The sequence below is a fragment of the Balaenoptera ricei genome, chromosome 11, assembly GCF_028023285.1.
Source record: "Balaenoptera ricei isolate mBalRic1 chromosome 11, mBalRic1.hap2, whole genome shotgun sequence".
Taxonomy (NCBI): Eukaryota; Metazoa; Chordata; class Mammalia; order Artiodactyla; family Balaenopteridae; genus Balaenoptera; species Balaenoptera ricei.
Window position 1 is genome coordinate 66,719,533 of NC_082649.1, and position 13,318 is coordinate 66,732,850.

A 13,318-nucleotide genomic window follows, 5' to 3' on the forward strand; every position below is an offset into this window, starting at 1 on the left:
TCTCTAAAGAAGCCAGATCGTTAAGAATAAATTCCTCTTGATTAGTACTGAAAAACCTAAAGAATAATAGGGTACCGAAACTTGAGCCTTCCAGAGCCAGCAAAGGCAGCCTGCCTTTCCTGAGTTATCTAAGCAGCTGCATACCCCAATTAGAGACTCTGGGGGTCAGGGACAGCTCTAACAGGCTGCTTCTATTCCCAGTTGTGTGACCACACTCCTTTTGATAAGCTGTTACATCTCTGACTAAATTGGAAATTTAATCTAATCTTATTCTGGATGTATATAAAGTGGTCTCATCCTACCTATTTATACAGCCCATTTAAAATTCTGCTGAGCTGAGTAAACCTTAAAAAAGATAAACCTAACTGCAATATTTAAAAGTGCTTTAAATTTGTGCCGTAGTGTCCTTATTTCTTTATTTTTTGACTTATTCATTAAAGACAAGGTAGTGCCAACGTGCAGTAAAAAGGACGACAATGGTATACGTTTGTGTGAGTAGAATATACACATTTATAATGCCATGTTTGGGTCTGTTTATCAATGAATGACTGTGCCAGAAGGCGGATGTGAGGAAGTGAATAAAGGAGCAGAAACTGAACATGAGCCAGAAACCAAGAATGTTCACAGAAAATCACAGTCATCTTCATAAATTGAGAACAGTTATGGGGGGAAAATCCTATCACTTAGAGTCCAGAATCCTTTTACCTCACAAAGTACAATGACAGTAAACATTCCATAAGTTTCTTTATGTATTTTAACTGCTTTGAGTTAAAATAATGCTTTCTAGAAACATTTCCCAAGTTTATTAAGAAAAGAAATGATAATAGTGTTATAATTATCACCTCTAATCATAGGTAATCACTGGTGTAGTATTCTTATTCTTGAGGAGAACAAAAAGTATTATAATTACTACCAATTACTGAGAATTTACCATGAGGCACTTTATATATATTACCTCATTTACTCCTCACAAGTTCACTGTCTTCACCCCATTTTACAGATGAAAAGGTGCTGCTGGCTCTAGCAATATGGCAGACTAAATAACCAGAAAACTCTACCACTAAAAATATATGTTTGATAAAAAATACAGACATTATTTTAAATGTGTAGCAGAATTAGAAGGAGAACAAATCCCCAGGGACAAAAATAAAAGAAGAAAAAAAAAATTCAAACTAAAAGTCAAAGTGGCAATCTTGTTGAGTTAAAAACTAAAATTCTAGGGTGACAGGAGGCTGAGGATAATGGGATTAAATAGGTAAGTAATATCAACCTTGATAACCTAAATGCTAGGGTTTGAGTTTCTCTACAGGGTCAGGAAGTAAGACTACAGACCTATGCAAGTGAGGACATTAGAACTAAGACAATCACCTATCACACACATACACACATAACACCAGGGGTATCAACAGGTTGCACCATTAGGGAAAGGATACGCTGGAAAAAATATCTGCCAGCTAAAAACTAAGAAGGAAAACAAGCTTCTGCCTCAAGATAATTTGAGTTGGAGATGTACACTATCAATACTTAGTCTAGGAACCCCATGCCAAATTAACAAAAGAATTGGTCCTAGGGACTTCCCTGGTGGTCCAGTGGTTAAGACTGTGCACTCCCAATGCACGGGGCACACGTTGCATCCCTAATAAGGGAACTAAGATCCCGCATACTGCACGGTGCGGCCAAAAAAAAAAAAAAAGAATTGGTCCTAAAGTTGGCGGGTCCTCTGAAGTGCCTTAATGAGCAAATTCTCAACCCAGACCAACAGGATTCCCAAATAAACTTCCACTGAAAGAGAACTGACAGGCCACAATTCAAACATAATTAAGTGTTTTTAAGTCAACAAACAAAGCTAACAGCAAGATTAGAATCCTAACATTTTCAGATAATAGAAAAAACATGACAGGGCTTGTAAAATTAGAACACGTAAAGTGATTAACGACACTAAAAAGACAGAAAGACTTGAGAAATATATATATGTAACCCATAGAACAAATAACATCCAATGAAAGTAAAAGCACAGCTGACAGAAAATTAGACAACTAGACACAGAAGAATAAAAGCTAAAAAGTTTCCTAGAAATTTTAAAGGATATAAATCCTCAGCTTCGAGAAACACATCAGGGGCTTCCCTGGTGGTGCAGTGGTTAAGAATCCGCTTGTCAATGCAGGGGACACAGGTTCAAGCCCTGATCCGAGAAGATCCCACATGCCGCGGAGCAACTAAGCCCGTGCACCACAACTACTGAGCCCGCGCTCTAGAGCCCGCGAGCCACAACTACCGAGCCTGCGTGCCACAACTACTGGAGCCCGTGCACCTAGAGCCCGTGCTCTGCAACAAGAGAAGCCACTGATATGAAAAGCCCGCGCACTGCAACGAAGAGTAGCCCCCGCTTGCCGCAACTAGAGAAAGCCCGCGCACAGCAACGAACACCCAACGCAGTCAAAAATAATTAATTTTTTTAAAAAACTGGTAAAAAAACAAAAGAGAACAGCCCAATGGTACAAAATATAAAAGGGTGTTCAACTTCATTAGTTATCAGCAACTACAAAACAATGTGTATCACCACAAATCCGCCAAAAAACTGAAATTAAAAAGACAACTTACAAGCACTGGTGAGAAAGTAGAGTATTAGAACCCTTGTACACTGTACACTGCATGTGGGAGTATAAATTGGCACAAGCGTTCTGGAAAACTGGCCATATCTGCTAAAGCTGAACATGCACCCCCTGTGACCCAGCAATTCCACATGTGGGAGTGTAACTGACATAAATACCTATGATTACCAGAAGACATATGCAAAAATATTCACAGCAGCACTATTTGCAATAGCCCTAAACTGGAAATAACCCCAAAAACCCATCAATGGTAGAATGGATAAATAAATTGTGCAATATGCCCACAGTGAAATACTATGCAGCAAGGGATGCCAAATTATGACCAAGTTGTCCATTTTTAAAATTTTCATTTGAACACAGTCACACCTACTCATGTAGGTATTGCCTTTGGCTGCTTTTTATGCTACAACAGAGTTGGGTAGTTGTGACAGAGTCCATATACCTGCAAGCCTAAAATATTTACCATTTGTCCCTTTAAGAAAAAATTTGCCAAACCCTTAAACAATAACCAGAATGAACAAACTACATGTAATAACATGGAAGAATTTTACAAATCTAACATTTGTCTGTGTGCTTCAAAAATTTAAGTCATGAAGAACAGGTGGTCCAGTGGTTAAAAATTTAAGTCATGAATGACAAAGGCACAGGCGGAACTATTTCAAATTAATCAAGACTAAAGAGATATAACTAAAATGTGGGATCTTGGTTTAGCTCTTATAAGAAACATTTCTGAGATAATTGGTGAAATGTGAAGACAGATTATATAGTAGATAACGGTATTGTGTCAATGTTAAATTTCCTAAATTTGATAACTGTATTTGTAAGACAATGTCCTTGTTCTAAGCAGATCCAGGCGGCAGTCTGAAGGCTCTACAGTTTTGCCCTCCCTGCTAGATTGGACCCCATGGACATCAGGAACTTCTCCAGTCACTCCAAGAGTGTAGTATCACTCCTGTGGTGACTAAGATGAGTGATTTGTCTCCAGAAGCACTTTTGTTCTTGCTTCTCAGACTTACATGCTAATCTTGGTCTTTTCCTCCCCCCATTCCGAAAGTCCTAGAATTTAGCATGATCTTGGCAAAACAATATCATTCTCAGATACAGATAATAAAATACTTAAACCTGTAGGGACCATAATGTTCACTGATTCCTAGTTTTCTAATGCTTCTTTGCCACAGAACACTTTCAGGAGCAGAAAGCTCAAAAAGAAGTCTATCAGGAAAAACTGTTCAAAGTGAAAAATTTGAAGACAACAGATTCCTCTTAGACCTACCCATTTATTCCTGCCACTCAGGTACTCTGAAGGGAACAATTATAAAACCAAGGATCAGATCCAACTCCTTTTTCTGACGACTCTAAGCCTTTTCTTATTAACTTCCTTTTCCCTAAAATTTTTTTTTTTATTTTATTTATTTATTTATTTATTTATGGCTGTGTTGGGTCTTCGTTTCTGTGCGAGGGCTTTCTCTAGTTGTGGCAAGTGGGGGCCACTCTTCATCACGGTGCGCGGGCCTCTCACTATCGCGGCCTCTCTTGTTGCCAAGCACAGGCTCCAGACGCACAGGCTCAGTAATTGCGGCTCATGGGCCTAGTTGCTCCACAGCATGTGGGATCTTCCCAGACCAGGGCTCGAACCTGTGTCCCCTGCATTGGCAGGCAGATTCTCAACCACTGCGCCACCAGGGAAGCCCTTCCCTAAAATTTATTTAGCACAAAGCATGGTTTATTGACTCAAACAAAGGAAACAGATCATTGAAGTGACAGTCCTCAAACTCCCATCCTTTCCTCTACACCAGACTGACCAAGTTCATGAGAATTCCTGCCATGAAGTCAGTCACACTTAATGGGTAGAAATTCCAAAGTATCAGTGAGAGATAGCCTACAGACTGTGACTTGTTTAAAATGTCCCAAAATAGTACTACACAGTTCAATCACATGACCTTATTTGTTAGAACTGGCTTTGACAACAAATTTTACCCTTAAAGTATTCATTACATTCCACCAAAGATAGATATAAAAACCCTATATAAGTTCCTATGACAATTTGAAAATCAATTCCAAATATTTTAATGATAGTCCCTTGAAACTATGTGTACCAATCTCCTCAACATATTTCCTTTTGAAGAGTAATAATCATTTCACTGAGTTCTGATAGTTGCTTTAAAATCAGTCCGTACTGAGCTTTACATTTTTGTAGATATTTTAAGAAAAGCTCAATTTCAGAAAGTAAATACGGTTCGGTTCTCTAGCTTATTTTTTTAAAGAGCCTTCCACTCTCCCTGTCTTTGAGACAGTTACTAACAACACAGCAAAGGTACATCAACCAATAAATACATACTAAACACTTGCAGTGAGTAAGAAGGTAAAGCAAGTCTTATCAATGTTCAACTGAAAAATCTGGCTTTAATTCAAAGGGCACTACAGCATTCTGTTAGTTCTCAGGTTCACAGCTCATTTACACAAAATACACTATCTCTGGAACATAAGTTGAAGAGAAACAAGAACACGTGGCTCTTTGGGGCCTTCCTTAAGAGCTGGAGTTGATAGCAAACTAGCATAATAAATGTTTAAATAATATGTATGCCTTACATCTACATTTTTACTTTTACCAAAAACACTTTTGCTAGACAAGTCAGCAATCTACTTTTTATGTCTTAAAGTACTACATACTACTTCTAATTTCTCAAAGAGCTTTTATTATCACACATCATATGATTCTAACAACTATGCCATGGGATCAGTAGGGCAAGGAACACATTCCCAGAAATGGTACTACAGGTCGAAGTGCCTTCACACAAGGTTGCAGAGTGGTAGGATATGGCTATTTAATTCCTAAGCTCAGGGCTCTTCCCATAACACCTGGTTCAAGAAACTATTTGGTGGAGATTCGGTATCTTACATTATTTCAATTTAAGAAATGAATGAGGGCTTCCCTGGTGGTGCAGTGGTTAAGAATCCGCCTGCCAATGCAGGGGACACAGGTTCAATCCTTGGTCTGGGAAGATCCCACATGCCGTGGAGCAACTAAGCCCATGCACCACAACCACTGAGCCTGCACTCTAGAGCCCGCAAGCCACAACTACTGAGCCCGTGTGCCATAAATACTGAAGTCCGCACTCCTAGAGCCTGTGCTCCGCCAACAAGAGAAGCCACCGCAATGAGAAGCTTGAGCACCTCAACGAAGAGTAGCCCCTACTTGCCACAACTAGACAAAGCCCATGTGCAGCAATGAAGACCCAACATAGCCAAAGATAAACAAATAAAATAAATACATTTATAAAAAAAAAAAAGAAAAAAAATGAATGAGGGGGCTTCCCTGGTGGCACAGTGGTTAAGAATCCAGCTGCCAATGCAGGGGACGCGGGTTCGAGCCCTGGTCTGGGAAGATCCCACATGCTGTGGAGCAACTAAGCCCATGCGCCACAATTACTGAGCGTGCACTCTAGAGCCCGAAAGCCACAACTACTGAGCTCACATGTCACAACTACTGAAGCCCGTGCACCTAGAGCCCATGCTCTGCAACGAAGAGAAGCCACCACAATGAGAAGCCCACGCACCGCAATGAAGAGTAGCCCCTGCTCGCCGCAACTAGAGAAAGCCCACATACAGTGACAAAGACCCAATGCAACCAAAAATAAATAAATTAAATTAAATTTTTAAAAAAATGAATGAAGGACCTCCTTGGTGGTCCAGTAATTAAAAATCCACCTTCCAATGCAGGGGATGTGGGTTCAATCCCTGCTCGGGGAACTAAGATCCCACATGCCACAGGGCAACTAAGCCCGTGCACCACAACTACTGAGCCCGCGCCTCAAGCAGAGATCCCGCGTGCCGCAACTAAGACCCAACGCAGCCCAAAAAATAAATAGTTAATTTAAAAAAAAAAGAAATGAATGAGCTTTTTATTTTAGGCAAAATCAACTGGTTTTAAAGTCTATCAAGACTTCTGACTGAAGTCAGATTAAAGACAACTATATTTTAGTGCTGATCTCCAAAACCTAAAATAATGCTTTAAAAAAATTACAGGAGTGCTTGCTGTGGCAGCACATACTAAAATCGGAACAATACAGAGAAGATTAGCATGACCCCTGTACAAGGATGACTCGCAATTTGTGAAGTGTTCCATATTTTGGGGGGGTTAGCAGATGTAAGCTTTTATATATAAAATGGATAAACAACAAGGTCAGAGAACTATATTCAGCAGCACAGAGAACTATATTCAATATCCCAGGATAAGTCATAACAGAAAAGAATATAAAAAAAGTATATATGTATAACTGAATCACTTTGTTGTACAGCAGTAATTAACACAGCATAAATCAACTATACTTCAATAAAAAAAAAAAGTAAAATGAAATTTTATTCTTTTTTTTAAATGTATTTATTTTATTTATTTATTTATTTTGGCTGTGTTGGGTCTTCGTTGCTGTGCACAGGCTTTCTCTAGTTGCAGTGAGCGGGGGCTACTCTTTGTTGCGATGTGCAGGCTTCTCATTGTGGTGGCTTCTCTTGTTGTGGAGCACAGGCTCTAGGCACGCGGGCTTCAACAGCTGCAGCACGCAGCCTCAGTAGTTGTGGCTCACAGGCTCTAGAGTGCAGGCTCGGTAGTTGTGGCGCACGGGCTTAGTTGCTCCACGGCATGTGGGATCCTCCTGGACCAGGGCTCGAACCTGTGTCTCCTGCATTGGCAGGCAGATTCTCAACCACTGCGCCACCAGGGAAGCCCAAAATTTGATTCTTATTAAAAAAAAAAAAAAAAAAGCTATAGAAAACATGCTGAGCTAAGTATCCAGACCAACCTTCCAGCTGAAAAGAACTAAAAACGCTGGGTAAAAATACACACTACATCTTCTAATAAAAGTAAAAGAGGAATGGAGAATTCCCTGGAAGTCCAGTGGGACACCATCAAATTTACCAATATACACATGAAGAGAGAAAAGAACAAAAAATTCATGAAGAAATTATGGCCAAAACTTCCCAAATTTGATGAAAGACATGTACTTACACATCCATGAAATTCAACAAACTTGAAGCAGAATAAACTCAAAATGATCCACACCAAGACATATTATAATCAAAATTTCAGAAGACAAAGAGAAACTCTTAAAAGCAGCAAGAAAGAAATGACCCACCATATATAAGAAACTGTCAATAAGATTAACAGCCAATTTCTATTCAGACACCATGGAGGCCAGAAAGCAACAAGAGGAGCTATTTAAAATGCTGAAAGAGAGACTTCCCTGGTGGCGCACTGGTTAAGAATCCACCTGCCAATGCAGGGGACATGGGTTCGAGCCCTGGTCCGGGAAGATCCCACATGCCGCGGAGCAACTAAACCTGTGCACCACAACTACTGAGCCTGAGCTCTAGAGCCCGGGAGCCACAACTACTGAAGCCCGTGCGCCTAGAGCCCGTGCTCCGCAACAAGAGAAGCCATGGCAATGAGAAGCCTGCGCACTGAAAGGAAGAGTAGCCCCCGCTCGATGCAACTAGAGAAAGCCCGTGTGCAGCACAAAGACCCAAAGCTGCCAAAAATAAATTAATTAATTAATTAAAAAATAAAATAAAATAAAATGCTCAAAGAAAAACTGTCAATCAAAAAGTCTGTGTCCTGAAAAACTGTTCTTCAAAAATGCAGGAGATGAAAAGATGCTCCACATTATATGCCATCAGGGAAATGCAAACTGAAATAATGAGATACAGCTACACACTGATTAGAATGGCCCAAACCCAGAACACTGAGAAAACCCAATGCTGGAGAGGAATGGAATATTATTAAGTGCTAAAAAGAAAATAGCTAGCAAGCAATGAAAGGACACTGAGGAACTTTAGATGCAAATTACTGAGAACAGCCAACCTGAAAAGATTATATACTATATATTCCAATTATATGACACTCTGGAAAGGCACAACTATGGAAATAGTAAAAGGATCTGTGGTTGTCAGGGGTTAGTGGGAGAAGAAGGGATGAACAGGAACAGGACTTTTAGGGCAGTGAAACTATCCTGTGTGATACTGTAATGGTAGGTACATGTCATTTATACATTTGTCAAAACCTGTAGAATGCCCTACCCCAAGAGTGAACCCCAAGGGGCTTCCTAGGTGCGCAGTGGTTAAGAATCCGCCTGCTAGGGGCGTCCCTGATGGCGCAGTGGTTGAGAATCTGCCTGCCAATGCAGGTGACACGGGTTCGAGCCCTGGTCTGGGAGGATCCCACATGCCGCGGAGCAACTAGGCCCGTGAGCCACAACTACTGAGCCTGTGCGACTGGAGCTTGTGCTCCGCGACAAGAGAGGCCGCGATAGTGAGAGGCCCGCGCACCGCGATGAAGAGTGGCCCCCACTTGCCGCAACTAGAGAAAGCCCTCGCACAGAAACGAAGACCCAACACAGCCAAAAATAAATAAATAATTAATTAATTAAAAAAAAAATAGCAACATACCAAAATTATTTAAAAAAAAAAAAAAATCCACCTGCTAACACAGGGGACATGGGTTCGAGTCCTGGTCTGGGAAGATCCCATATGCCACGGAGCAACTAAATCCATGCGCCACAACTACTGAGCCTGCGCTCTAGAGCCTGCGAGCCACAACTACTGAGCCTGCATGCCACAAATACTAAAGCCTGCGTGCCTAGAGCCCGCACTCCACAACAAGAGAAGCCAACTCAATGAGAAGCCCGCACACCGCAACGAAAAGTAGCCCCGCTCGCCGCCAACTACAGAAAGCCCGCGCACAGCAATGAAGACCCAAAACAGCCAAAAATAAAAATAAAATAAAAAGAGTGAACCCTAAAGTAAATTATGATGTCGGATGATAATGATGTGTCAATGTTAAGTTCAATCAACTGTAACAAATGTACACGCTGAAGCCAGATTTTGATAATGGGGGAGGGCCGTGTCCCATATGTGAGGGCAGGTGGTATATGGGAAATCTCGGTACCTTCTACTCCATTTTGCTGTGAAGCTACAACTGCTATAAAAAAGCTAAGAGAATGGTATGAAATTTACGTTAACTTTAATTTAAATGAAACTAACAAATTTCTTGAAAAATCCAACTCACCAAAACTGACACAAGAAACAGAATCTAATCCTATATGTTAAAGAAACTGAATTGGTTATTAGAATCTTCCCACAAAGAAAACTCTAGGCCCAAATGATTTCACTAGTGAATTCTATGAAATATTCAAGGAAGAAATAAATCAATCTTAAGAAAACTTTTATACCAGCAAATCAAACCTGGTAATATATAAAAAGGATAATATATCATAATCAAACAGAGTTTATTTTGGAATACCAGGCTAACTGAAAATCAATGAATGACTGAAATTCACCATATTAACAAAATAAAGGAGAAAAACTTTCTGATCATCTCAAAAGATGCAGAAAGCACAAGACAAAATTCAACAGTCATTCACAATAAAAGCTCTCAGCAAAGTAGGAATAGTAGACAATTTCCACAACCTGAATTAAGATCATACTTGAAAAACCTACAGTTAACATTGTACTTAACAGTACAAAACAATGTTTTTCCACTAAGAACTAGAATAAGGTGTGAATTCCTGCCTTAACCATTTCTATTCAATGAGTCAGAGGTGCTAACCAATGCAGTGACACAAGAAAAAGACACAGAAAGAATAAAGATCAGGAAAAAAAGAAATATTATAAAGTTATAGTAATCAAAAAGTTAGTATGAGCAAAAAGATGGACATTTAGATCAACAGGAGAAAATGGAATCCAGATACAGACCCAAACACATCTGGTAAACTGATTTTCAACCAATGTGCCAAGGCAATTCAACACAAACGGTGGCTCTAAAATAACTGGATAACCTGCTGTATAAAAAAATAAATAAAATTAAATGTAAAAAATTTTTTAAATAAAATAAAATAAAATAACTGGATATCCACACTGGAAAGAAAACCTCAGCCCTTACTTCACACTAAACATAAAAATTAACCCAATATATATAAAACCTAAATCTATAAAATTTCTAGAAGGAAATAAAGGAAATAATCTGCAACTTTGGGGTATACAAAGGTTTCTTAGAACACAAAAAACACAAATAGTAACAATCGATAAATTGGGCTTTATCAAAATTTAAAACTTTTGCTCTTACAAAGATACTGGTAAGAAGAAACAAAAAGTCAAATCACAAACTGGGAGGAAATTTTGCAATATATATATCATAAAGAACCTGTATCCAGAATAAAAATATATTTATATTCTTATATTTATAAAAATACAAATTTTAAAAAATTTATTTAAAAAAAAGAACTGTGCAGAAAAGAACACAGCAGGCCTGAGATTACTATCCTCAGTAATGCCTGCTTGCTAGTTGGTCTTCGGCTGGCACCTAGGAATTGATTCTCAGAGTATTACTAGTCAACAGTTAACTAATAAGAAGAGTGGTTCACTGTGCCTAGACTATTCATGCAAGCAATGAGGTTTGTGATAAATATCTGGTTTCCTTCTGGGAGTCTGGAACTGTAGTATGTGCTAGGCAAAAGGTTTCCATGGACAGAAACACTGCATACGTGCTGCCACATTTTCACTGCTGGGGGAAGAGTGCACTCTATGTGACCCCCTCATATGAGGGAGAGCATAAGGAAGCCTGCAGCATGGATTCCTGCAGACTACACCTGTGTCTTTTTCCCTTGTAATCAGGCTATGTATACTTACTACATTACTGTACCAAATCTTAGTTTTGAGTGTAACTATATGCTGAGTTCCATGAGTCCTTCTAGCAACTCGCTAAATGTGGGGGGTGGTCTCGAGGACCAAAAAAAAAGTTATTTAAATAGGCAACACACAAAAGAAGATGTACAAATGGTCAACAAGCACATAAAAAGATGTTTAACATCATTAGTCATTATGCAAATTCCATGGATATGTAGTGGAATCTAATGCTTTAGATAACATTTTAAAGACTAATTATAACAACTGTTGGAAAAAATGCAAAGGAACTTGGAACTCATACACTGCTGGATGGTATCTAAAATAATACAACCACTTCAGAAAAGAGTTTGACAGTTTCTTAAAAAGTTCAATGTTACCAACCATATGACCCAAACATTCCACTCCTACCTATTTACTCAGGAGAAATGAAACCATGTCCACAGAAAGACTTGGACAGTAACACTGATAGGAGCTTTACTTATAAAGCTGGAAACCCAAATTCCATTAAAGAGTGAAAGGATAAATAAATTGTAGTTTATCCTTACAATGGAATACTAATCAACAATAAAAAGGAACAAACTATCAATAAATAGAACAACACAGATGATACGTATCTCAAAATCTGTATGCTGAGTGAAAGAAGCAAGGCAAGAAAAAAAGGATATATACTGTGGGATCCATTAACATATATTTCATGATACTGTAAATGAATCTGTATGTCAGTGATTGCCTCGGGACAAGTAGAAAGGAGATGGATTATGAAGAAACTGTTGGGGTTGATGGAAATGTTCATTATCTGAACTCATCATATATTAAGTATGTACATTTACTGTACATCAATCATACCTCGGTACAGTTGGAGAGGGAAACGTTATGGGAAAAGAAAAAGGGAAATGAAAAAAAGTAAGAAATAAGTTTAAATAAATAAATAAATAAAACATCACCCAAATGAATGAGAAATATGATATCAGTGAACTAAGGTTTCTACTACTGAATCCACATGGTATGGACGGGACTACAGGCCTGCCATTAACACTAGTCATATACTGATAGTTTTCTGGAGCCCTGGTCAACACCTGGCCCAGCGTGTCCTCTGCCTGGCATACAGGTCCAGGCTTGCAACACAACAGCCCATACCTTGCAGTCCACCAACCTCTAACTGATCATACTAGATCGTTTAGGCTCACTGCCCTTGCTGGCAGTGAATGACAAGAGCCAGAAGCTACCTAATTACACTTTTCAGAGACTTCTTTTTTCTACAGTAATTTGTTTTATCTACAGGATTATGACTGAGCATTTCGCTGGACTATCCCATTTTGGCTCAATTTCTTTTTTCATGTTTGCAAATACTTCCACTAAGGCTCACAGCACAAAAGAATACATATGATTCCATTCACGTAAGATTCAAAGACAAGGGACTTCCTGGGTGGTGCACTGGTTACGAATCCGCTTGCCAATGCAGGGGACACGGGTTGGAGCCCTGGTCTGGGAAGATCCCACATGACGCAGAGCAACTAAGCCCGTGCACCACAACTACTGTGCCTGCTCTCTGGAGCCCGTGAGCCACAACTACTGAAGCCCACGTGACTAAAGCCCGTGCTCCGCAACAAGAGAAGCCACTGCAATGAGAAGTCCAAGCACCACAACGAAGAGTAGCGCCTGCTCGCCTCAACTAGAGAAAGCCTGTGCGCAGCAACAAAGACCCAACGCAGCCCAAAAATAAATAAATAAATAAACAAAAAGAAAGACTCAAAGACAAGCAAAACTACACTATCTTGTTCAGAGACACATACAAACACAGTAATACATACAAAGGACAGCAAAGAAAAGACTACAACTCGGGGAAAAAAGGGTTTCTAATTGGGGAAGGAATACATAAGAATTTCTGGATTGGTGTTAATGTTCTATTTCTAACCCGGGTTGTGGTTAAATGGGTGTTCTCTTTGGAATTATTTATGTCAACATCTGCTTTATTCATTTTCTGTATGTTATACTTTAAAATAAGTTTAAAGGAAGGAAACTAAGTGCTT

At 39.4% G+C, this 13,318-nt stretch overlaps 1 protein-coding gene and 1 non-coding gene across 4 annotated transcripts in view; one reads left to right on the forward strand and one right to left on the reverse strand.

Annotated features, from left to right (window-relative positions):
- The window catches only part of SMARCC1 (SWI/SNF related, matrix associated, actin dependent regulator of chromatin subfamily c member 1), a 190,017-nt gene that overhangs the window by 161,929 nt on the left and 14,770 nt on the right, over positions 1-13,318 (reverse strand). The window lies entirely within an intron of this gene.
- On the forward strand, positions 6,643-6,744 carry LOC132375544 (U6 spliceosomal RNA). The gene has a single exon (XR_009506088.1). It is a non-coding gene; the product is annotated as a U6 spliceosomal RNA (small nuclear RNA).